At 44.2% G+C, this 25,718-nt stretch overlaps 1 pseudogene; it reads left to right on the top strand.

The window, feature by feature from the left end:
* The window catches only part of LOC122940399, a 130,922-nt pseudogene that overhangs the window by 3,353 nt on the left and 101,851 nt on the right, over positions 1–25,718 (top strand).

Below are 25,718 nucleotides of genomic sequence, written 5' to 3'. Positions count from 1 at the left end.
CTCGTTTAGGCCCAGACCAGCCTTGAGTAATTTTCAGCAGGCTACGCCTCATGGCACAGCCTGCTGGTCAATGTCAGAAAAGCACTAATAGTAAAATGGAATGCAGTATAAAGATAATGCACTGCATTTTGAAATCAATAAGAATGTTGTCTGTTATAGTCCCCTTGTGAGACTATTAAGCGGTAAAAATAAGTAAAAAATAAATAAATATTTATTTAATTAAAAAAAATCCCATAAAAAAAATCTCCCCCATATGTTTGGTATTGTCGCGTCCATAACGACCTGGACCACATAAATACTGTATCATGTAAATTATCACCTACGGTAAACGCCGTAAAAAATACAGAATTGCTAATTTATTCTTAGTTGCCACCGAAAAAATTTATTAATAAGCGATCAAAAAGAGCCATTTACGTCATTCTGCAAAAATCAAACCCTCACACAACGCCACAGAAAGAAAAATAAAAAGGTTATGGGTCTTCGGAAGTGGCAATGTAAAAACATTTTTTTCTTTAAAAAAAAAAAAAAAAAAAAAATTGTCAAACAGTAAAAAAAAACTATATGTATTTGGTGTCACTGTTATCGTAGTGACCCAGAGAATAATTAAATTATGTAATTTATTTAAAAAAAACGCAGTGGCAGTATTGCTGTTTTTCCCATCTCCCTACCAGAAAGAGTTAATAAAAGTTAATCAGAAAGTTATGTGTACCCCAAAATGCCGCCATTATAAACTACAACTTGTCCCGCAAAAAACAAGCCCTCATAAAGCTATATAGATGTAAAAAAATATATAACTCTTGCAACACGACGATGAAAAAAGGAAGAAAAACGCTTGGTCAGTAAGGCCCAAAACAGGCTGGTCACTAAGGGGTTAAAGGAGTTGTCTCATCTGAGACAATGGTGGCATATTACTACGATATATCCCCATTGTCTAATAGGTGCGGGTCCAACCGATAGGACCTGCACCTATATCGAGAACAGAGCGGGCCAAAGTGGTGGCTGGAGGACCCTGGTCCGGCCACCACCAAGCGCTCTCCCCATAGAAGTGAAAGGTAGTGCATTGTGCATGACCGGCCACTGATTCCATTCACTTCTATGGGCCTGACGGAAATAGCCACGCCAGTGCTGCGCATGCACAGTGCATCCTCAATCTCTTTCGGTGCTCCGTTTAGGAGATAGGTGCAGGTCCCAGCGGTGGGACCCGCACCTACCAGACAATAGGGGCATATCCTGGCGAATTGCCCCCATTGTTTCAGATGAGACAACCCGTTTAATATAAATACACAGAAAAAGGAAGATGTTATGGTGTGGGCCATGCAATTTGTTTACTTGACAGTGACAGGACTGAGATTTGGAGAGACCTCGGTGTGCGCAGTGTCCTAGCTGCAGTGATGATGTTCGGGTCACAGGATTATTCTTCGGCGCTATATGTAGTTGTGTAATCGGGAAAGGCTGCAGGATAAGGCTACATTCACACAACAGTGAAAAATACCACACAGCTGAATTGAACTCAATGGTGCTATTCATGTGGCCATTTTTTTCTAAGGCAAGTGAATCATAGTTGTGAAAAATAGGACATGTCCTATTTGTGGCCGTTTTCATTGCCAGATGGACCCCATGTAAATCAATGGGACTATTTTTAACCACTTCAGCCCCCCTAGCTTAAACACCCTTAATGACCAGACCACTTTTTCCAATTCTGCACTACACTACTTTCACGGTTTATTGCTCGGTCATACAACTTACCACCCAAATGAATTTTACCTCCTTTTCTTCTCACTAATAGAGCTTTCTTTTGGTGGTATTTCATTGCTGCTGAAATTTTTTCTTTTTTTTGTTATTAATCGAAATTGACCTAAATTTTTGCAAAAAAATGACATTTTTCACTTTCAGTTGTAAAATTTTTGAAATAAAACTACATTTCTATATAAATTTTTCCCTAAATGTATTGTTCAACATGTCTTTGATAAAAAAAAAATGTTTGGGTAAAAAAAAAAAATGGTTTGGGTAAAAGTTATAGCGTTTACAAACTATGGTACAAAAATGTGAATTTCTGCATTTTGAAGCAGCTCTGACTTTCTGAGCACCTGTCATGTTTCCTGAGGTTCTACAATGCCCAGACAGTAGAAAAGCCCCACAAATGACCCCATTTCAGAAAGTAGACACCCTAAGGTATTAGCTGATGGGCATAGTGAGTTCATAGAAGTTTTTATTTTTTGTCACAAGTTAGCGGAAAATGATTTTTATTTTTTTCTTACAAAGTCTCATATTCCACTAACTTATGACAAAAAATAAAAACTTCCATGAACTCACTATGCCCATCATGGAATACCTTGGGGTGTCTTCTTTCCAAAATGGGGTCACTTGTGGGGTAGTTATACTGCCCTGGCATTTTAGGGGCCCTAATGTGTGAGAAGTAGTTTGAAATCAAAATGTGTAAAAAATGCCCTGTGAAATCCTAAAGGTGCTCTTTGGAATTTGTGCCCCTATGCCCACCTAGGCAGCAAAAAAGTGTCACACATGTTGTATCGCCGTACTCAGGAGAAGTAGGGCAATGTGTTTTGGGGTGTCTTTTTACATATACCCATGCTGGGTGAGAGAAATATCTCTCTAAAAGACAACTTTTCCATTTATTTTATACAAAGTTGGCATTTGACAGAGATATTTATCTCACCCAGCATGGGTATATGTAAAAAGACACCCCAAAACACATTGCCCTACTTCTCCTGAGTACGGCGATACCACATGTGACACTTTTTTGCAGCCTAGGTGGGCAAAGGGGCCTAAATTCCTTTTAGGAGGGCACTTTTAGACATTTGGATTCCAGACTTCTACTCACGCTTTAGGGCCCCTAAAATGCCAGGGCAGTATAAATACCCCACATCTGACCCCATTTTGGAAAGAAGACGCCCCAAGGTATTCCATGAGGGGCATGGCGAGTTCATAGAAGATTTTTTATTTTTTTTACACAAGTTAGCGGAAATTGATTATTTCTTTTTTCTCACAAAGTCTCCTTTTCCGCTAACTTGGGACAAAAATTTCAATCTTTCATGGACTCAATATGCCCCTCAGCGAATACCTTGGGGTGTCTTCTTTCCAAAATGGGGTCATTTGTGGGGTGTTTGTACTGCCCTGGCATTTGAGGGTCTCCGCAATCATTACATTTATGGCCAGCATTAGGAGTTTCTGCTATTCTCCTTATATTGAGCATACAGATTTCTTCATTTGCATCGATCAATGTGGATGAAAAAATCTCTGCCAAAAAAATAAAAAAATGGAGGGTAAGGCGTCAGCCAGGACATAGGAGCTCCGCCCAACATCCAAACCCACTTAGCTCATATGCCCTGGCAAACCCGATTTCTCCATTCACATCAATCGATGTGGATGAATAAATCGTTGCCGGTATTTTATTATTATTTTTTTTTATATACAAAGTGTTTGCCAAAGCATATGAACACCACCGCCCCCTCAGCTCAAATGCCTCGGCAAACGTATCTTTTACTGCAGAGGAGAAATCTTGTATTGCGGTGCCGCATACACCAACTTTTGTGTAATCTGACAGCAGCGCAATGCTTCTGTCAGAATGCACATCAGTGCTGCAGCTGGTTCATCGGTTGGTCCACCTAGAAGGTAAAAAGAAAAAAACAGGCCGCAACGTAATAAATTTATTAACATTATAATAACATTTGAACGGAACATTAACTTTTATAAACTTTATTTAACTTTTTGAACAGAACATAAACTTTTTTGCTTACCGGTGTTTTTTTATTTTATTTATTTTTTTACTTTTTTAGAGGACAAACCTATCCTTCCCCATGGGACAATGTGCAAAGCGCAAATTGCCCAGAGATGTGGCGAAGTACATTATGCACTTTGTCCCAGGTGAAAGGAGAGGTTTGCAGCAGCTGTGAGTGAAAGGGCCCTAAGAGCCCTGTGTGCCTTTCCTTTGAAATGCAATCCCTATGCTAATAGTATACCTGTGAGTGGTACTTCCGGAAACACTCCCCTAAGCATAGGGCAGGGTGGTCAGGGCAGTCAGGACAGAAATAGCGGTTGTCATGCCTTATTCCACTCCTGCTACAGACACGACATCTTTTTCGGGGTGACGCTTGGGTTGAGGTACCAGCAACGACATTGGGGAAATGTCGCTCGTGTAGACGGCTCGCTACACTGGTGGATGGGGCACGGAACCTCCTGGATACAGGAGGTTCTCGATGATCTCTTCCTGAAATTTGAGGAAGGATCTTGTTCTCCCAGCCTTACTGTAGAGAACAAAACTATTATTTACAGCCAATTGAATTAAATATACAGACACCTTCTTATACCAGCGTCTGGTGCGGCGGGACGCTAAATAAGGAGCCAACATCTGGTCATTGAAGTCCACCCCTCCCATGAGCGAATTATAGTCGTGGACCGTAAGGGGCTTTTCAAAGACACTGGTTGCTCGTTCAATTTGTATTTTCGAGTCTGCGTGAATGGAGGAGAGCATGTAAACGTCACGCTGGTCTCTCCATTTCACCGCGAGCAGTTCTTCGTTACACAAGGCAGCCCTCTCCCCCCTTGCAAGACAGGTGGTAACGAGCCGTTGGGGGAAGCCCCGACGACTAGGTTGCGCGGTGCCACAGCAGCCAATCTGTTCTAGGAACAAATGCCTGAAGAGGGGCACACTTGTGTAGAAATTGTCCACATAAAGATGGTACCCCTTGCCAAATAAGGGTGACACCAAGTCCCAGACTGTCTTCCCACTGCTCCCCAGGTAGTCAGGGCAACAGACCGGCTCCAGGGTCTGATCTTTACCCTCATAGATCTGAAATTTGTGGGTATAGCCTGTGGCCTTTCACAGAGCTTATACAATTTGACCCCATACCGGGCGCGCTTGCTTGGGATGTATTGTTTGAAGCCAAGGCGCCCGGTAAAATGTATAAGGGACTCGTCTACGCAGATGTTTTGCTCAGGGGTATGCAAATCTGCAAATTTGGTGTTAAAGTGGTCTATGAGGGGCCGAATTTTGCGGAGCCGGTCAAAAGCTGGGTGGCCTCTGGGACGAGCGGTGCTGTTGTCGCTAAAGTGCAGGAAACGCAGGATGGCCTCAAATCGTGCCCTGGACATGGCAGCAGAGAACATGGGCATGTGATGAATTGGGTTCGTGGACCAATATGACCGCAATTCATGCTTTTTGGTTAGGCCCATGTTGAGGAGAAGGCCCAGAAAAGTTTTAATTTCGGAAACTTGGACTGGTTTCCACCGGAAAGGCTGGGCATAAAAGCTTCCCGGGTTGGCGGATATAAATTGAGTGGCATACCGATTTGTTTCTGCCACGACTAAGTCCAAGAGCTCCGCAGTCAAGAACAGCTCAAAAAATCCCAGTGCCGAACCGATCTGAGCTGTCTCAACCCGAACTCCAGACTGGGCGGTGAAAGGGGGAACTAACTGGTGCGGCTGAAGTTGGGGGCTGCCAATCAGGGTTTGCCAGCACCTCAGGGGCTCTACGGGCCTGTCTGTGCGGTGGCTGCGACGGGGGAACTACTGCACGTGCCACCGTACCAGCTTGAACTGCCCTTCTGGTGCTCGCCACTTCACCATGTTCTACGGCAGTGCTGGTACTAGGTCCAGAATGGACTGCGCTGCTGTTGTATGCCTCACCACGTAATCCGACAGCGCCAGCCCCACTCTGCTGCCCTTGAAGCGGATCCTGCGCAACCTGTGGTCTAGCAACACGGGGCCGGGTACGCCTGGTGGTATCAGGGACCTCAACCTCCTCGTCCGAACTTTGGGTCAGACTGCCACTGCTTTCTACAGGTTCATATTCTGACCCGCTGGATTTGTCAGATGAGGGTTCCCATTCCTCATCCGACTGGGTCAGAAGCCTGTAGGCCTCTTCAGAAGATGAAGAAGAAGAAGAACATTTAGGGGGTATTCCCTGAGACTTCCCAAGAAAAAAAAACAAGCCTGTCTTAGAAATGGGAGGCTAGCAAAGTACCGGAAGCCGCTGCGATTGATAAAAAAATATCAAAACTGATTTTTTTTATCGCCGCAGCGCTTGTAAAGTGATTGTGCAGTGCTAAAAAAAAAAAATAATAATAATTTTGTCACTGCGGCGGGGCGGGCGTGGGTGAACGCACGTGTGGGCGACCGATCAGGTCTGATCGGGCAAACACTGCGTTTTGGGTGGAGGGCGAGCTAAGGTGACACTAATACTATTATAGATCTGACTGTGATTAGTTCTGATCACTTACAGAAACTATAAAAGTACAAATGCTGATTAGCGATACGCTAATCAGTGACTGCGGTGGGCTGGGTGCTAAACGATCGCTATTTACCTAACCAAGGGGCCTAAACTATCCTAAAACCTAACTGTCAATACCAGTGGAAACAAAAGTGTCAGTTTACACTGATCACTTTTTTCCCTTTCACTAGGTGATTGACAGGGGCGATCAAGGGGTGATCAAGGGGCTAAGTGTTGTGTCTTGTGTACTCCACTGTGAGCTGTGCTCCTCTGCTGGAACCAACCAACGAAAGGGACCAGCAGAGGAGCACAGAAGCCATTTAACACATTATATTTATAAATGTAATGTGTTAACTGGCTTCTGATTTGTTTTTTTTTTAAAATCATCAGCCTGCCAGCGACAATCATTGGCTGGCAGGCTGATGACGAACTTGTCCTGTAACTTTTGCCGGCCCACGATGCGCATGCGCGGGCTGGCTGTGAGCGTAATCTCGCGTCTCGCGAGATGACGCATAGATGCATGACTGTGCCTGAGTGAGCCGCCTCCGGAACGCGATCCTGCGTTAGGCGGTCCGGAGGCGGTTAATGGTCATTTAGACAGGAGTGCATCCATGTAATGGTCGTTTAAAATGGTTACACTAGTGGAAAATAGCCTTTTACGGGTTAAAATAAAAATACATTGCCTTATCTGCTTGCACACACAAGGCAGTCTCTCTTGGTGCTGAAGGACCTGTGCTACCAACGTGATGACATCACCATGCTCTCCCAGCATTATTGCTTAGGAGCGCATGGTGACATCATCCCACTGAGAGTGTAGGTCATTTTAGCACCAACCGAAGAGCGACTTTTCTCTACATGTGCAAGTGGATGAGAGGAGTAATTTCCCCCCCCCCCCCATAAAAACAAAACCCTGCACATTATTAACATCATAATTATTACTGATGGGGGCCACCCTGGGGAACACTATTACTAACTGGGGCCGCTATGGGGGACATTATGTATATTGCACGGGTTGGTAATTAAATAAAAAAAATCATCCTGAAAAAATGGTTAAAAAGTGGCCATGAAAAAACTGAGTGTGTCCACCACTGACCACCAGATATTTGCCTGCTGCTGGGAAGATCATGATGTGCTCGGTATTTCTTTAACTTTATTCACAGTATAGGAGCTTCACTGATGTAAAGGGGACACTAAGGGACAGCACAACTGCAGGGGGCGCACAAAGGGGGCATAACTACTGTGTAGGGGCACTTAGGGGGCATAACTACTGTTTAGAGACAGCAAGAGGACATTTTACTGAGTGGGGGCACTTAGGGAGCATCAGTACTGTGAAGAGGGCACTAAGGGAATTCCACTGTGAAAGGGACACTGAGGGGAGATAACTATTGTGTGGGACGCTAAGAGGGGATTTGTCGCCTCTTGTCCAGCGCTAGTAAATATTTTATTTATATATCTTTTAAATTACTAATTGGGTGGGGGTTGCAGGGAAGTTGTTCAAGGTGGGAGCCAGCGTTTTCTAGTTTTGCCCATTGATCTACTATTAGATTGTGGTCTGTTTGGCCACCACTGTTTTAGTCAGTTGATATTCTAATTATGTGCCATGCTTTATACTTTCTGTGGATTTTCTATTGGAAAAGTTATAAAACTTCAATACAATTTTAATGTTATTCATCAATAATAAAATGTGTTTTGTTCTTGGCAGATGACTGTACCAGGAACTTAGAGAAACATAAGGTATCTGCAGATTTTCAAGTAGATGATTGTGGTATCACACGAGATACATTTGAAGAGCATGCCAATAGCCAAGATTTACCCTCATCCAATCACAGCAACAATGCATCATTTGATTCTTTTAAACAGGTCCGATCTTCTGATTCATCGCAGACTGTAACACAGAATAAAAGTCACAGAAGAAGAGCTAAACATCAAACAGCTCACTTAAAAGAGGAGCCATTTTCATGTTCAGAATGTGGGAAATGTTTGAAGACTAAATCAGGTCTTGATAGACATCAAATAGTTCACACAGGGGAGAAGCCATTTTCATGTTCAGAATGTGGGAAATGTTTTACCCGTAAATCAGGTCTTGTTATACATCAGAGAAATCACACAGGGGAGAAGCCATTTTCATGTTCAGAATGTGGAAAATGTTTTAACCAGAAATCAGATCTAGTTATACATCAGAGAATTCACACAGGGGAGAATCCATTTTCATGTTCAGAATGTGGGAAATGTTTTAACTATAAATCATATCTTGTTATACATCAGAGAATTCACACAGGAGAGAAGCTATTTTCATGTTCAGAATGTGGAAAATGTTTTAATCAGAAATCAGATCTAGTTATACATCAGAGAATTCACACAGGGGAGAAGCCATTTTTATGTTCAGAATGTGGGAAATGTTTTAACCGTAAATCAGAGCTAGTTCTACATCAGAGAACTCACACAGGAGAGAAGCTATTTTCATGTTCAGAATGTGGGAAATGTTTTAAGATTAAAGCAGAATTAGTTACACATCAGAGAAATCACACAGGGGAGAAGCCATTTTCATGTTCAGAATGTGGGAAATGTTTTAGCCAGAAATCGTCTCTTGTTGTACATCAGAGAATTCACACAGGGCAGAAGCCATTTGCATGTTCAGAATGTGGGAAATGTTTTAACCAAAAATCATATCTTCTTATACATCAGAAAATTCACACAGGAGAGAAGCTATTTTCATGTTCAGAATGTGGCAAATGTTTTAAGAGTAAACCAGAATTAGTTATACATCAGAGAAATCACACAGGGCAGAAGCCATTTTCATGTTCAGAATGTGGGAAATATTTTAACCAGAAATCAGATTTTGTTATACATCAGAGAATTCACACAGGGGAGAAGCCATTTTCATGTTCAGAATGTGGGAAATGTTTTAAGCAGAAATCAGCTCTTGTTTCACATGAGAGAATTCACACAGGTGAGAAGCCTTTTTCATGTTCAGAATGTGATATGTGTTTCAACCATAAAATATCTCTTGTTAATCATCTAAAAACCCACATATAAAAGAAGCCACCTTCATGCTTAGCCCGTTAGTGACCTCCTCCTTTATGTGGTTTTATGGTGGTCACTAACTTACTTTATTCCTTCAGATCCTCCTTTTTACAGGGAGATAAAACAGCGCCTTGCTTTCAGTTTCCAGAGGTAGCTGAGGGCTTGGAGCGATGATTGGGACCACTGTGAGACCTCCCCAAACAAACATAGTCTCCTGTAGTGAATGAATATTGGCAATCAAAGGACAAATCCAGTTAAAAGTGAAACTAATTTTTATATATATATGTGTGAAAGTCCAAAAAAGGCCTGTGTGAAAGTCCAAAAAATAGAGCTGGATTTCCACAAGAGCTGGTGTCTAGACATGTGGAAAAAGGGGCATCATTCACACTTGTAAATGGCCAGTTATTTGTAGTCAAGTGGAATGACAGGATGTAACATAGTTTATAAGGCTGAAAAAAGACTTTTGTCCATCCAGTTCAGCCTGTTATCCTGCAAGTTGATCCAGAGGAAGGCCTGTGAGGTAGAAGCCAATTTTCCCTCACTTTAGGGGGAAAAATGTGTTCCCGACTCCAATCAGGTAATCAGAATAACTCCCTGGATCAACGACCCCTCTCTAGTAACTATAGCCTGTAATATTATTACACTCCAGAAATACATCCAGGCCCCTTTTCAACTCTTTTACTGAACTCACCATCACCACCTCCTCAGGCAGAGAGTTCCATAGTCTCACTGCTCTTACTGTAAAGAATCCTCTTCTATGTTTATGTACAAACCTTTCCTCCAGACGCAGTGGATGTCCCCTCGTCACAGTCCTGGGGATAAATAGATGATGGGAGAGAGTTATTAGATCTCCCCTAAATCCATAAAATAATTTTTAAGAACGCTCCACCTTACCTCTAACTGAGCATGGGACAGCACAGGGGTATTAATAGGGAGGGGAGCCACTACTGATAAGAGTAAGCCTTTCTGCGTGACACATCGTAAATCTATGGGAGTAGTGTATCTTTCAACCATATCTGGTGAAGCGCAGAACCAGGGCCTGATATTAAAGGATAACAATCTGCCTATTCCAGCCCCGGTCTGTTCTACCCCTATAAGTATTTGTAACATAAAAAAAACCTGTCATCTCTGATCTTACTGGGCACATTTCATCAGTAATGTGCAAGTTCTCCCAAAAAGTGACCCCGGCTAGGATTGCCTAATTACATAGAAGCCATTACTCGCCCTCCTAAAAGGTATACCATGTTAATCTGTAGACCCTGAACAAAATGTACCTGTAGATAAATCCAACAAGTGGGGTCTCCGCCACCCCTGTATTTGTAGAAGTCATGTGCTTCACTCATCTCACATGAATTGGCCAGCGGGGGAATCTTTGATTATTTTTTATTGTATGTCCCACCAGCTCTGAATTGTTTAGTTTTATAATTGAAGATGACATGACATATAATATATTCATTGGATATGTTGCATTTGTGATTATTTTCAGTTAGGAAATTTGAGTTAAGAGTTTGTGTGTTAACCCTGCTACATCTGTACTTCTAGAAGTAATGACGATACCTTGGATGGAGAGAGGGGTGGTAGTGATCCTTTATTGTTCTTATGGATGGTTTTGGACGCTGCCCCTTAATATATTCTGTCGGTGATTGCTTGTTTTGTGCACATAGTGGTTTCTACCTTGCCAGGCAGGGCCGTTATGCCGCACAAGCTTCACTTGCCACATTTGGACGCCCCAGTTATAAAGAAAATTGCAAAAAATAAATAAATGCGTAAATGACCCAACTGCCAAAATGTATTTTAAAAGTATCAATATATATCATAAAATACAAGTGAGAATAAAATAGAAAAACAGTCCACACCTGCTGAAACCGTCAGCGTAGTCAGCCTTTTCACATGAAACAAAAAAAACTATTAAAATGACTAAAACATGGAACCAAGTTTGACCATTTATTTTGGTGTCAATTTGCATATTTAAAGAATAAGCAGCTGGAGTTTGAAGTAAAACGACTTTTTCCCCCCAAATAAAACTAAAAAAGATTTTAAAAAATCTCTAAAAACATATTAATAAAGAACCCCTATGTGACATGTAAAACAATAGCAAAAATTTGTTGGGTTGCACAAGAAGTAAAAATGATGTGTGTGTTATTTGGATGTCTCACTGGTTGGTTGTCGGCAGGAAATAAAGATTGCCTACCTTTTGATTCAGATGACTTTGTTTCTCAATTAATTAGATATTTAAAATAAAACTAAGCGCATTAAAAATATATTTCTGATAAAGAATTTGAATATATATGGAATAGCCTGCCCATTTGCTCAGGTGAAGGAAATTGGCAGAGGAAACAGGCTCCAAAGGTGGCCCTGCTTCAAAGCAGACCCTGTGTTTACATGTCCTACTTGGCTCAGACAAGCTGGCAGCTCAGCTCCACTGATGGGGGCTGAGTTGGTCAACAACTATAAAGAAACTCCCCAGACATCATGGAACCAGGAGTTCATAAGAAATTATGAACTACCTGTACATTTCATAAATAAACTGTTGACGTCTTTGAGACCCTGGGACCAAGACGGACGTTCTCCCGGTCTTCGTTTGCCTGTGGGACATAGGGACGGGGAGATATGGAGAACTCCTTCCGGTGAGGAGCTAGATCCATAATGGGTTTTTGGATCTCTGGCTGCCAAGCAAAAAAGAGGGAGAGTGGGATCCTCATGGGGGGGGGGGGGGGGGTTTTGGTGACCACCTAAAGTTTTAAATGCCTGTGCAGGACAGAGGTGATTGTCTTTCTTTGAAGGGAGGTCACGGGGTGTCATGTTTGGAGAGACCTAGAAACGCGCTGTCCTCACTGCCTCTCATGTGACATGATCCAAGAATTCTACAAGATTACAACTTTAATGGACCTCATATGTATCTGGTAACTGACTTTTATCTGTTAACTCTCACTGTACCATCACCTGTATTTGCATAGCTGACCATTGTATATAATCTAGAAACCCGAAAGAAACCCCGTAGGGACACACCTACACAAAATATATAAAGCTTTATTAAATAATTAAATACAAATAATTACAACACATGATTGAAGACAATAATCTAGAAAAGTAAAGCAGCAATACAGATAGTGTCGCGAGTGGTAGCTCACATGCTGACTGGCGTGGTATAAGATCCCAATATCAAAGTTAACTCGGCACAAAGGCAATTGAGCAGTGCCAAAAAGTAATATACGTACCAGTGATGCCCTGAAACCTATGACACTACCACGCCATGACACTACCACCACCATGCTTCACTGATGAGGTGGTATGCTTAGGATCATGAGCAGTTCCTTTCCTTCGCCATACTCTTCTCTTCCCATCACTGTGGTACAAGTTGATCTTAGTCTCATCTGTCCACAGGATGTTGTTCCAGAACTGTGAAGGCTTTTTTAGATGTCATTTGGCAAACTCTAATCTGGCCTTCCTGTGTTTGAGGCTCACCAATGGTTTACATCTTGTGGTGAACCCTCTGTATTCACTCTGGTGAAGTCTTCTCTTGATTGTTGACTTTGACACACATACGCCTACCTCCTGGAGAGTGTTCCTGATCTGGCCAACTGTTGTGAAGGGTGTTTTCATCACCAGGGAAAGAATTATTCGGTCATCCACCACAGTTTTCCGTGGTCTTCCGGGTCTTTTGGTGTTGCTGAGCTCATTGGAACATTCTTAAAAAGAAGGAATGCACCGAACAGTTGTTTTGGCCACGCCTAATGTTTTTGCTATCTCTCTGATGGGTTTGTTTTGTTTTTTCAGCCTAATGGGTGGCTTGCTTCACTGATAGTGACAGCTCTTTGGATCTAATCTTGAGAGTTGACAGCAACAAATTCCAAATGCAAATAGCACACTTGAACTCTGGACCTTTTATCTGCTCATTGTAATTGGAATAACGAGAGAATAACACACACCTGGCCCTGGAACAGCTGAGAAGCCAATTGTCCCATTACTTTTGGTCCCTTAACAAGTGGGAGGCACATATGCAAACTGTTGTAATTCCTACACCGTTCACCTGAAATTAAAGCTGGCAGTCTGCAATAAAAGTACATCTTGTTTGTTTCATTTCAAATCCATTGTGGTGTATAGAGCCAAAAATGTTAGAATTGTGTCGATGTCCCAATATTTATGGACCTGACTGTAAAAGAGGTAGACAACACCTTATATCATTATATGCGGACAATATCATTCTTACTCTAACGGAACCAACTAGCTTGCTACAGCTTGCTTTAGATATTATTTCTGGCTCTCTGTCATATTATAAGATTAATGTATCCAAGTCCCAGGTGCTGGCTCTGAATCTCCTCCAAGAGACTCTTCACTCAATTAAATCTACCTTTCATTTAGACTGGCAAGAAAATGAGATACAATACCCGGTCAATGCTTTATTCTCACAACTACAAACCACCCTTGAAAACTATAGAACAAGACCAGGGGCCTACACAGAAATCATTGGGCCCCATAGCAAGAATTTAAATTGGTCCCCCATGCCCCTTCCCCTACCACTATGCGCCCTGGCTCCTCTTACTACCCTCCCTAACTTCGCCCCTGCCCCACCTCATGCAGCAGTATTTTGTTGTACAAAATGGCAGTACTCGTGCCGGAACCCAACAGACCCATTATAGTGAATGGTATCGGGTAGGTTCTGGCGGTGTTCAGCATATTTAGACAAGAACATGGGGCATTATATGATATAATACCACCCAACTTTCCTGCTGTCCCTATAGACCGCAGCATGTAAGGGGTTAAATGGCCGACATCGGTGCCAGCACCGATGTCGGTCTTTTCAAGCAGAGTGTCAGCTGTATGCTGACACTCTGCTAATGGCTCAGTGTCACGGCTGTGAGCAACAAGAGCCTACACAGTGAATAGCAACTGACCGGACCCAAACTAGGGAGGATAAAGGGTGACCCCTGTCAGACCCTAAAAGCTCTCCCTAAGCTGCTAAGCACATGTCCAGATCCAGATGGTGGATCGAGACATGCTTGCGTACCTAAGGCGGATGACCACTGAAACCCCTACAATAGTGGAAGGGGCACGGCCACCGGTGCCCTTCTCAGTATATGGACGGAACCGGGGTCGCCTCGGATCCAGTCAGCAAACAAACAGAAACGCACAATGTCTGAACACTTAACTGAAGGAGCTGCAGTGAAAACAGATCCAAAGTCAGCAGACAATATCCGAAGTACTTGCTTCAGCAGAACACAGATCCAGTGAAAAGATATCACACAGGTAAAGATACTCAAGCGAGAGATACAGCTCAAATGAAAAGTATAATCCACACCTCTACAAAGGAGGAGGGGTGATTTAAAGGCAGCGAAATCAAACACAGGAGGGACAGCTGGGAGGAAGGAAACAGAAAGTAAAGACCTCATTACAGGGGCGGAGAAACAGGGCAGAGGGAACTCCTCCAAGCTCTAGTAGTGACATCATCACAGGGGTGGAGAAACAGAGCTGTGAGAACGTCTCAAAGCTCTGGTAGTGACAGTAACCCCCCCCCCCCTCTACGGGTGGACTCCGGACACCCAGGACCCACCTTCTCAGGATGAGCCCTATGAAATGCCCTGATGAGGCGAGTGGCTTTAATGTCCGACACCGGAACCCACATCCTCTCCTCAGGACCATAACCCTTCCAATGAACGAGGTACTGAAGAGAACCGCGGACAATGCGAGAGTCCACAATTCTGGAAACCTCAAACTCCAGATTGCCATCAACCAAAATCGGAGGAGAAGGCAAAGAGGAGGGTACCGTGGGCTGGACATATGGTTTTAAAAGAGCCCTGTGAAATACATTATGTATCTTCCAAACCCGTGGAAGATCAAGACTGAAAGCAACAGGATTGACGACTGACAAGATTTTATAAGGCCCAATAAACTTGGGACCCAATTTCCAGGAGGGAACCTTCAGTTTAATATTTCTTGTAGACAACCACACCAGATCACCCACATTCAGGTCCGGACCAGGCATACGTCTCTTATCAGCCACACGCTTATATTTCTCACTCATCTTTCTAAGATTATTCTGAATCTTTTGCCAAATGGTAGACAAAGACAAGGAAAATCTCTCCTCCTCAGGCAAACCAGAGGGAGCCCCTCCCGAGAATGTCCCAAACTGCGGATGGAACCCATATGCACCAAAGAATGGTGACTTATCAGAAGATTCCTGACGACGGTTGTTCAGAGCAAACTCAGCAAGAGGGAGAAATGAACACCAATCCTCCTGGTTCTCTGCCACAAAACAGCGCAAATATGTCTCCAAATTCTGGTTGACGCGTTCAGTCTGACCATTCGACTGCGGGTGAAAAGCAGAAGAGAAGGACAGCCGAACCCCCAGGCGAGAACAGAAAGCCTTCCAGAATCTGGACACAAACTGCGTGCCTCTATCGGAAACAATATCCGAGGGAATGCCATGCAATTTAACAATATGGTCGACAAAAGCTTGCGCCAACGTTTTAGCACTGGGTAAACCAGGGAAGGGTACGAAATGAGCCATCTTGCTAAAACGTTCCACTACCACCAGAATCACCGACTTCCCTGAGGAACGAGGAAGATCCGTGATAAAGTCCATGGAGAGGTGTGTCCAAGGACGGGAAGGTATGGGTAACGGGAGAAGGGGACCTGAAGGCCGTGAACGAGGGACCTTAGCGCGAGCGCACGTCTCACAAGCAGCCACAAAACCCTCCACCGACTTACGAAGAGCCGGCCACCAAAATCTCCGAGCAATGAGATCTACAGTGGCTCTACTCCCGGGGTGACCAGCAAGAACAGTATCGTGATGCTCCTTGAAGGGTTTGTGAAGTAACTCAGGAGGCACAAACAACTTCCCAGGAGGACAACGGGCAGGTACCTCAGTCTGGGCAGCCTGGACCTCGGCCTCCAAATCAGAATACAGAGCAGAAACAACCACCCCTCCGCCAAAATGGGACCCGGGTCCTCGGAGTTTCCTCCTCCCGGAAAACAGCGAGAGAGAGCATCAGCCTTCACATTTTTGATCCCAGGGCGGAATGTAACGACAAAATTGAATCTGGAGAAGAACAGAGACCATCTGGCCTGTCTCGGATTCATACGCCTGGCCGACTCCAAGTACGCCAAATTCCTATGGTCGGTAAAAACGGTGATAGAGTGCCTGGCCCCCTCCAACCAATGGCGCCATTCCTCGAAAGCCAACTTGATGGCCAACAACTCCCTATCTCCCACATCATAGTTTCTCTCTGCCGGGGAGAGTTTTTTAGAGAAAAAGGCACAGGGTCGCCACTTGGCAGGAGAAGGGCCCTGGGACAAAACCGCACCCACACCCACACCCACCTCGGAAGCATCCACCTCAACAATAAAAGGTAAGGAAACCTCGGGATGCACCAAGACGGGAGCAGACGCAAAACTCTCTTTAATCTTAGAAAAAGCTGCAAGCGCCTCCTCCGACCAAGAGGAAAAATCCGCCCCCTTTTTTGTCATGTCAGTGAGGGGTTTGACAACAGAGGAATAATTCAAAATGAACTTTCTGTAATAGTTCGCAAAACCCAGAAAGCGCATCAACGCCTTCTGATTCTCAGGAAGCTCCCACTCCAGCACAGCACGGACCTTCTCCGGATCCATGCGAAAACCAGAAGCAGAGAGGAGAAAACCCAGAAATTGAATCTCCGATACCATAAAAACACATTTCTCCAGCTTGGAGTACAATTTATTCTCCCGCAGAATCCGCAGAACCTGAAAAAGATGATCCTGATGGGTCTGAACATCAGGGGAAAAAATCAAAATATCATCAAGATACACCAATACAAATTTCCCCATTAAATGGTAGAAAATACTGTTAACAAAATGCTGAAAGACGGCCGGAGCATTCATCAGACCGAAAGGCATAACGAGATTCTCGAAATGCCCGTTAGGGGTATTAAAGGCCGTTTTCCATTCATCCCCCTCTCTGACCCTGACCAGGTTGTACGCGCCTCTCAAATCCAATTTGGAAAAAACCTTGGCCCCAACAATTTGGTTAAAGAGGTCTGGGATCAGAGGAAGGGGATAGCGATCGCGAATCGTGATACGGTTCAGCTCCCTAAAATCTAGGCAAGGTCTCAGAGAGCCATCTTTTTAACAAAAAAAAAAAACAGCGGCAACAGGTGATTTTGAGGGACGAATATGCCCCTTATCGAGACTCTCAGAGATATAAGTTCGCATTGCGATTCTTTCCGGTTGTGAGAGATTGTAGAGGCGTGCTTTTGGCAGCTTGGCGCCGGGAATGAGGTTAATGGGACAGTCAAACTCCCGGTGAGGAGGTAGCTCCTGAACACCGCTCTCGGAAAACACGTCCGAGAAATCAGAGAGAAATGATGGCACCGTTTTAGTAGACACCTCTGCAAAAATCGCTGTGAGACAATTCTCTACAAAACTCACTCCACTCATTTATTTGCCTTCCTTGCCAATCAATAGTGGGGTTATGTCTAGTGAGCCAGGGTAACCCCAAAACTAGAGGAGAAGGCAATCCGTTAAGGACAAAACAAGATATATCCTCCACATGAGTGTCACCTACCGCTAACCGGATATTGTGAACAATGCCCTTCAGGGATCTCTGTGAGAGTGGAGCAGAGTCAATAGCAAAAACAGGTATATCCTTTTCTAATGTGCAAACCTGAAAACCATGCATGGCTACAAATTGAGTATCAATAAGATTGACGGCCGCTCCACTATCGACAAAAATTTCACAAGAAATGACTTTGCTCCCTAGCGCCACCCTGGCAGAAAGGAGAAAACGGGAACTGCAGGTCAGAGGAAAAGCATCAATTCCTACATCAACTTTGCCCAAAGTAGCAGATGAAGCAGAGTTTGATGATTTACCTTTTGAGGTTTTTCTCTTATTATAACTCTTAGTACCGTTCAAGAATTTCCTAGACGGACAAACATTTGCCAAATGACCTATGCCCCCACAACAAAGAGTCCGAATTTGGCATAAACAGAATGAGAACGTGTATCCATCATGCCTTGTTTCCACTGTGCAGGCTGGTGGTGGTGGTGTAATGGTGTGGGGGATGTTATCTGGGCACACTTTAGGCCCTTTAGTGCCAATTGGCCATCGTTTAAATGCCACGGGCTACCTGAGCATTGTTTCTGATCATGCCCATCCCTTCATGACCACCATGTACCCATCCTCTGATGGCTACTTCCAGCAGGATAATGCACCATGTCACAAAGTTCGAATCATTTCAAATTGGTTTCTTGAACATGACAATGAGTTCACTGTACTAAAATGGCCCCCACAGTCACCAGATCTCAACCCAATAGAGCATCTTTGGGATGTGGTGGAACGGGAGCTTCGTGCCCTACATGTGCATCCCTCAAATCTCCATCAACTGCAAGATGCTATCCTATCAATATGGGCCAACATTTCTAAAGAATGCTATCAACACCTTGTTGAATCAATGCCACGTAGAATTAAGGCAGTTCTGAAGGCAAAAGGGGGTCCAACACCGTATTAGTATGGTGTTCCTAATAATTCTTTAGGTGAGTGTATATATACTGTATATACATACATATTTAACAAGGTTCTGATCCCCACAGTCATGGACTGTGGGAATCAGAAACTTCCAGCCGGCATTGGGAATGCGTGATTGGTCCCGGTCATTGGTCCCGGACCGGTTAGCTGAGATCCCTGACTGTGTATAACAGCCGGGGTCCCAGCACTGTCACCATGTCTGCAGACATGGTGACAGTTTAATGCCATGACGTGTATACTCATCATTGAGTGCCAAGTAGCAGTGCTCCATGACAAGTATACATGTCAAATAGCACTAAGGGGTTAATATGTCAAAAACCTAATAAAAGTTTTTAAAATAGAAACAGGTTGGTAGTGAGTGGCACAGGTCGTGTCAAGAGAAGTTTTTTTTTTAGTAGTGGGGTTATAACAAAATGTTTGAAAGAGGATGGGAAGCTAGAGAGAGAGAGAGAGAGGTTATATTGTAGTAAGGTGGGTAATGACAGCTGGGGAGAGGAACTAGAGAAGGTGTGAGGGGATAGGATCACTGCTACATGTGGTGGGTCGAGAAGCAGAGACAAGCCTAAAGACTTCTTCATCTGTTATAGCGTTAAAAAAGGAGGTCGAGCACATGGAAGTGTGGGAGGGAGGAGGATCGAAATTGGTTGGGGACTGGGAAATTATTTCCTGCCGGATGTAACCGATCTTGTCTCTGAAGTAGGTGGCCAGATCATCAGCCCAGGTCATATCTTCTCTTCATGATGCAGCTGCTGTCTTCTAGAACACCACAAGCTCTCACTCCTGCGTCTCCCACAGAGCAGAACCCAACAAATCCATCCCCAGCCCGGGCACAAACCAAACAGAAATACTAAGGCTTCCCGAGTCCAGAACGAAGCCAGAAGAAATCCCACCCAAGGAAGACTTCATGGCCTACAACCCCAAGTAATTATTTCATACCTCTATCTCCCTCTGCACCCCCTGTACCCTGTCTGACACCCCTCATCTCAGCTGAGGACTATGCCTCTTATCTCTAAACCATCAGCAGCGTTAGATGAAGCTCAGCCGCCGTCACCTCTCAGCCTCTCTATGTTACTACTCGCTGCTCTTACCACATAACCTGCTTTACTGCTGTCACTGAGGACAACCTTCCCACCTTCTCTCCATTCCCCCCGTCACACTAATCACCGCTTTACCTCTCAGAGCCTGTCCTGCCCTCCGATCAGAATCTGTCGGACATTTCCTCGGAGAATCTGTCGGACATTTCCTCGGTTATCCTGAGTCGCCGGCTGCGTTTTTTCTGATCACCAAAGACTAAAATCTCATCTTTGAAATTCAGCCAATGATACAAGACTAAAACAAGGGAACTTAACTCCTATCCACTGATTGTGGGGGTCTATTTGCTGGGGGCCCCTACCAGTCATGATAACGGGGCCCATGTTCCCCCATTGGAATGGAGCAGCAGACAAGCTAAAACATTCCCAGCGATAAGACACAGCGCGGCCATGTATGAGCTAACACTAGGAAATAACAGAAGATACGTTTTTTTTTTTTATTAAACTTTTTCTTTATTAATTTTCTCAAAAATCAACACAATATACAATTCAATACAAAAAGGAAAGGAGGGGCGTAGTACATATTCAAATTCATCTCAAAATATATAATCTTCTTAATGTACATACTAATGAAGTTCTGGCAGGCCACGTTAACTTGTGAATCGATACCAGCCTATAAAGAGGGCCCAGGCTAACTACTCATCTACCTCCTTCCATAAATAAATAATAAACCCTACCCATTCTACCCTTCCCACCCTCCCAGGCCAGGCCACGGCCGTCGCGAGTGCGGTGGGCGACTCCCGACTCCCCTCCAATCTGATTCTTACTATCACCGAAAGCACTATACAACGTAGAATGTACTTCCACCTGGATTTCCCTTGTCGTAGTTGGTCATCAGCTCCACTCCAGCCATTCTCCTTCAGCTATGTCCAGTGTTTCTCCCATTTAAGTTTGATGTCCTCAAATTCCTTTACTCTGTGCATTAGTCTTTCTCAGTCCAATAGGGTAGGGGCCCTGTCCGTCACCCAATTCCTAAGTATTAGTACCTTGGCCACCAAGAATCCCTTCAACCAGGAATTCTGTACGCTTTTCAATGTTTTAGATTTGAGCTCCGGGGGAATTATCCCGAGTATAACAAACTCGATGGTTGGAGGGGGACTATTCTCCGTTAGTAACTCCATGCCCTGGAGTATGCTGTGCCAGAAAGTTTTTATAACCGGGCAGCTCCATAACATGTGAACATATCCGGCTGCGGGGCGCAGACATTTCAGACAACAAAATTATTTTTCTTTTTTTCCATACATTTTAGAGAAGAGGTCCGGGGTGAGGTATAGCCGATTTATTATTTTAAATTGTGTCAACCGCTGTTGGCGTGAAAGAGAGGCCTTCTTAATATTTTGGTATGCCTTCCGCCACTGTAAAGGGTTACTTACATCTAAATCTGCTTCCCATTTACCAATACTCTTGAATTTAAAGACGGTGCTTACGGTAATTCCTTTCTAAATCTAGTGTAAATTTGTGATACCATAATTTTTTTCCCATAAAAATGATTACAAAAACCTAACAGTGTCTCTGTCACCGATGTTTGAGAAATTTTGTTTCGCGTGTATGCGAGTGCATGTTTAAGTTGAGCATATCTATAATGACTTAATACCGTGATAGGTGTCTCGTGAAATATTTCCCCTATAGGTTTTAGTTTACCAAAACTACAAATATGTGACAGTGTCGTGATCCCTCTCCGGGTCCAATAATTATTATTGTTTAGAGCGAGAAATTCATTAAAAAAGGGGTTGTCCCATAGCGGGGTAAATTCTGGGGCCTGAGTGATCTGCAGAATAGACTTGGTCTTATTCCATACCTTCTGTAGCATTGAGCTTATCGGGCACGTGCCTAAAAGTCCGGTTTCTAGTATGCTAAAAATATTCTGTTGTTTGGTGAGATAGGATAGCAACATACCATCTCCCACATTAATGCACTATTGCAGTTGGGAGGCAAGATAATAGCCTTGAAAATATGGTAGACCAAGCCCACCCTCACTTTCAGCCAAAGACAAATATCGTAGCTTAATGCGGACCCTTTTCCTGCCCCTGCCCCATATTAGATCATTGATCAGTCTGTCGATCCAGTTAAAGAAGCCTTCCTCGATCCATATGGGGCAGGGGCTGATCACATACTGTATCCAGGGAAACAGGATCATTTTAATCAGGGCATTTCTGTTGATCTGCGAGAGGGGGAGTTTCTGCCAAACCCTAACCCTCTCTTTTACTTTATTTATCAGAGGAATGGTATTTAATTTATTATAATCCCTTACTGAACTACCAATCTTTATCCCCAAATATTCCAAATGGTCCGATGGAGATATTACTTTCACCTTTAGGGCGTTTTGTGGGGGTGCGCGATTCAGAGGAAAGAGGACGGATTTAGACCAGTTTATCTCATTCCCGGCTGAACTAGTCTATAATTTGCATAACCCGTGGGACATTTCTCCAACCGTCATTTAAATAGAGCAATACATCGTCCGCATATAAACTGATCTTGTCCTCCGCCCCCCCTCCTCCGAATCCCACAATTCCCTCATCTGCTCTGATCCTACAGGCCAAGGGTTCCATAAAAATTGCAAAGAGCAGTGGAGAAAGTGGGCAACCCTGCCGAGTACCTCGTTGAAAGCAGATAGAGGGGGAAATCGCTCCATTAATATTGATTCTGGCCATTGTGCCATTGTATAGCATTTTGACCCATTCAATAAAGTTTGCCCCCAAATTAATTTTATGCATAGTCTGCCAGAGAAAGGACCACTCCACCCTGTCAAAGGCCTTGGCAGCATCCAGGGACAGGATGGAGCGGTCCTCTCCCCCCCCCATCTGCACATTCAAAAAGGCCCGCCGTATATTTGTCTGGATTTGCCGCCCAGGGATAAATCCCGTCTGATCTGTGTGTACTAGCCCTGAGATTACCTTTTTTAATCTGTTTGCGAGGACTCAGCAGCTATTTTATAATCTGTGTTAAGTAATAATATAGGTCGATAGGCCTCTACTTTATTTTCATCCTTCCCTTTCTTCAAAATAAGGCCTCCTGCACACAACAGTATTTTTTCACGGTCTGCAAAACGGGGCTCCGTTGGTCCGTGATCCGTGACCGTTTTTTCGTCCGTGGGTCTTCCTTGATTTTTGGAGGATCCACGGACATGAAAAAAATTTCATTTTGGTGTCCGCCTGGCCGTGCGGAGCCAAACGGATCCGTCCTGAATTACAATGCAAGTCAATGGGGACGGATCCGTTTGACGTTGACACAATATGGTGCAATTGCAAATGGATCCGTCCCCATTGACTTTCAATGTAAAGTCAGGAGTCCCTTTTATACCATCGGATCGGAGTTTTCTCCAATCCGATGGTATATTTTAACTTGAAGCGTCCCCATCACCATGGGAACGCCTCTATGTTAGAATATACCATCGGATTTGAGTTACATCGTGAAAACTCATATCCGACAGTATATTCTAACACAGAGGCATTCCCATGGTGATGGGGATGCTTCTAGTTAGAATATACTACAAACTGTGTACATGACTGCCCCCTGCTGCCTGGCAGCCCCCGATCTCTTACAGGGGGTTGTAATCCGCACAATTAACCCCTCAGGTGCCGCACCTGAAGGGGTTAATTGTGCGTATCATATCCCCCTGTAAGAGATCAGGGGCTGCCAGGCATCAGGGGGCAGACCCCCCTCATTGGTGGCACAGTGTGCGGCCCCACCCTCCCTCTATTGTATTATCATTGGTGGCACAGTGTGTGGGGCCCCCCCCCCTCTATTGTATTTATATCATTGGTGAGCTGGCACAGTGTGCGGGCCCTCCCTCCCTCTATTGTATTTATATCATTGGTGGCACAGTGTGCGGCCCCCCCTCCCTCCCTCTATTGTATTTATATCATCGGTGGCACAGTGTGCGGCCCCCCCTCCCTCTATTGTATTTATATCATTGGTGGCACAGTGTGCGGCCCCCCTCCCTCTATTGTATTTATATCATTGGTGGGCTGGCACAGTGTGCGGCCCCCCTCCCTCTATTGTATTTATATCATTGGTGGCACAGTGTGCGGCACCTGAGGGGTTAATTGTACGGATCACAGCCCCCTGTAAGAGATCGGGTGCTGCCAGGCAGCAGGGGGCAGTCATGTACACAGTTCGTAGCATATTCTAACTAGAAGCGTCCCCATCACCATGGGAACGCCTCTGTGTTAGAATATACTGTCGGATCTGAGTTTTCACGAAGTGAAAACTCAGCTCTGAAAAAGCTTTTATGCAGACGGATCTTCGGATCCGTCTGTATGAAAGTAACCTACGGCCACGGATCACGGACACGGATGCCAATCTTGTGTGCATCCGTGTTTTTTCATGGACCCATTGACTTGAATGGGTCCGTGAACCGTTGGCCGTGAAAAAAATAGGACAGGTCATATTTTTTTCACGGCCAGGAAACACGGATCACGGATGCGGCTGCCAAACGGTGTATTTTCCGATTTTTCAACGGACCCATTGAAAGTCAATGGGACCGCAGAAAAACACGTTAAATGGGACAACGGCCACGGGTGCACACAACGGTCGTGTGCAGGAGGCCTAAGTGTAATAATAGCCTCCATTAAAGACGGCGGTAACTTCCCAATGATGCGAGATTTGTTCAGTATCTCCAGCAACCCAGGAAGTAGGATCCCCGCATGGCTCTTATAGATGCCAAACGGAAGCCCATCCGACCCGGGGGCCGAAGACCCCTGAATGCCCAGAATGACCTCCTGTAGCTCCCCTAGAAGAATAGGGGAGTTCAGGTGAGTCACATCTGCTTCAGACAGTACTGGGACCTTAATATGGTCCAGAAAATCATCTATGGGGGTTTCTGTGTCACCTGCCTCAGAGCGATATAAGTGGTTAAAGTATTTTACAAATTCCCCCACAATTTCTACTGCTTTATCTAGTTTATGACCATCACAGGTTTGAATTTGTCTAATCTTTGGGCGGCCTTTTTGGTTAGATACTATGGAGATTAACAGTTTTCCAGGGGTTCCTGCCTCACAAAACTGATCGTATCCTTGAAAGAACAGTTTATTCTGTGCCTTTTTCGTCATACAGTTTATGTAGTGACCGTTTGCCAGTTTGAGCTTGTCCCGCATATTTACATCATTATTTGTGCTGATCCTACCTTCTAAGTATCTTACATTTTCTTCCAGTCTTTTTTCCTCTTTAAAAAACTCTGTTCTTTTAGATTTAATTATGCCGTAGTATAGCCTGCGGAGGTATGCCTTCATTGCGTCCCACACAAAGTGGATATGTGTTGTACCAATATTTTCTCGCCAAAATTGGGCCAACTCCTTATTTATATTCTCTTGATCTTTAATAATGGTTAACCAATGTGGGTTCAATCTGAAAGGTCTAACAATAGCAGGTTTCCCCCCATCTTAATAGATAAAAATATGGGTGAATGGTCTGAGATTCCGTGGATCTCATATTTCATTTTTGAAATTAGGGGAATCATCTCGCTATCGGCCAGGGCGATGTCAATTCTGGACATGGCGCTGTATGTCTTACTAAAACATGAAAAAGTCTGTTTATTACCATACAACGCCTGCCAGATATCCATTAGTCCTGTTTCCTTGCAAAAACCTCGGAGCAATAATTGCTTTCCCGAGTTGTATTTTGCGGCATTAGATATTCTATCCAATTCGGGGTCTAGCACGCAGTTAAAATCCCTGGATACTAACACCGGGCATCGCTCTTTACTATAAACGAACGTGGCCAAGTGATTCAAGACTCTCATAGCGAACGGTGGGGGGGGGGGGGGCGGGGTGTACACAAAGGCCAGTATACAATTTCGACTGTTCCATCGGCCATAGAGAAAAATGTAACTCCCGTCGGCGTCAATCCGATGTTCCAAAGGGACGAAATCCACGTTTCC

The sequence above is a fragment of the Bufo gargarizans genome, chromosome 6, assembly GCF_014858855.1.
Source record: "Bufo gargarizans isolate SCDJY-AF-19 chromosome 6, ASM1485885v1, whole genome shotgun sequence".
NCBI lineage: Eukaryota > Metazoa > Chordata > Amphibia > Anura > Bufonidae > Bufo > Bufo gargarizans.
The sequence above is the reverse complement of the archived record's forward strand: the minus strand, read 5'-3'. Positions and strand labels throughout refer to the sequence as shown.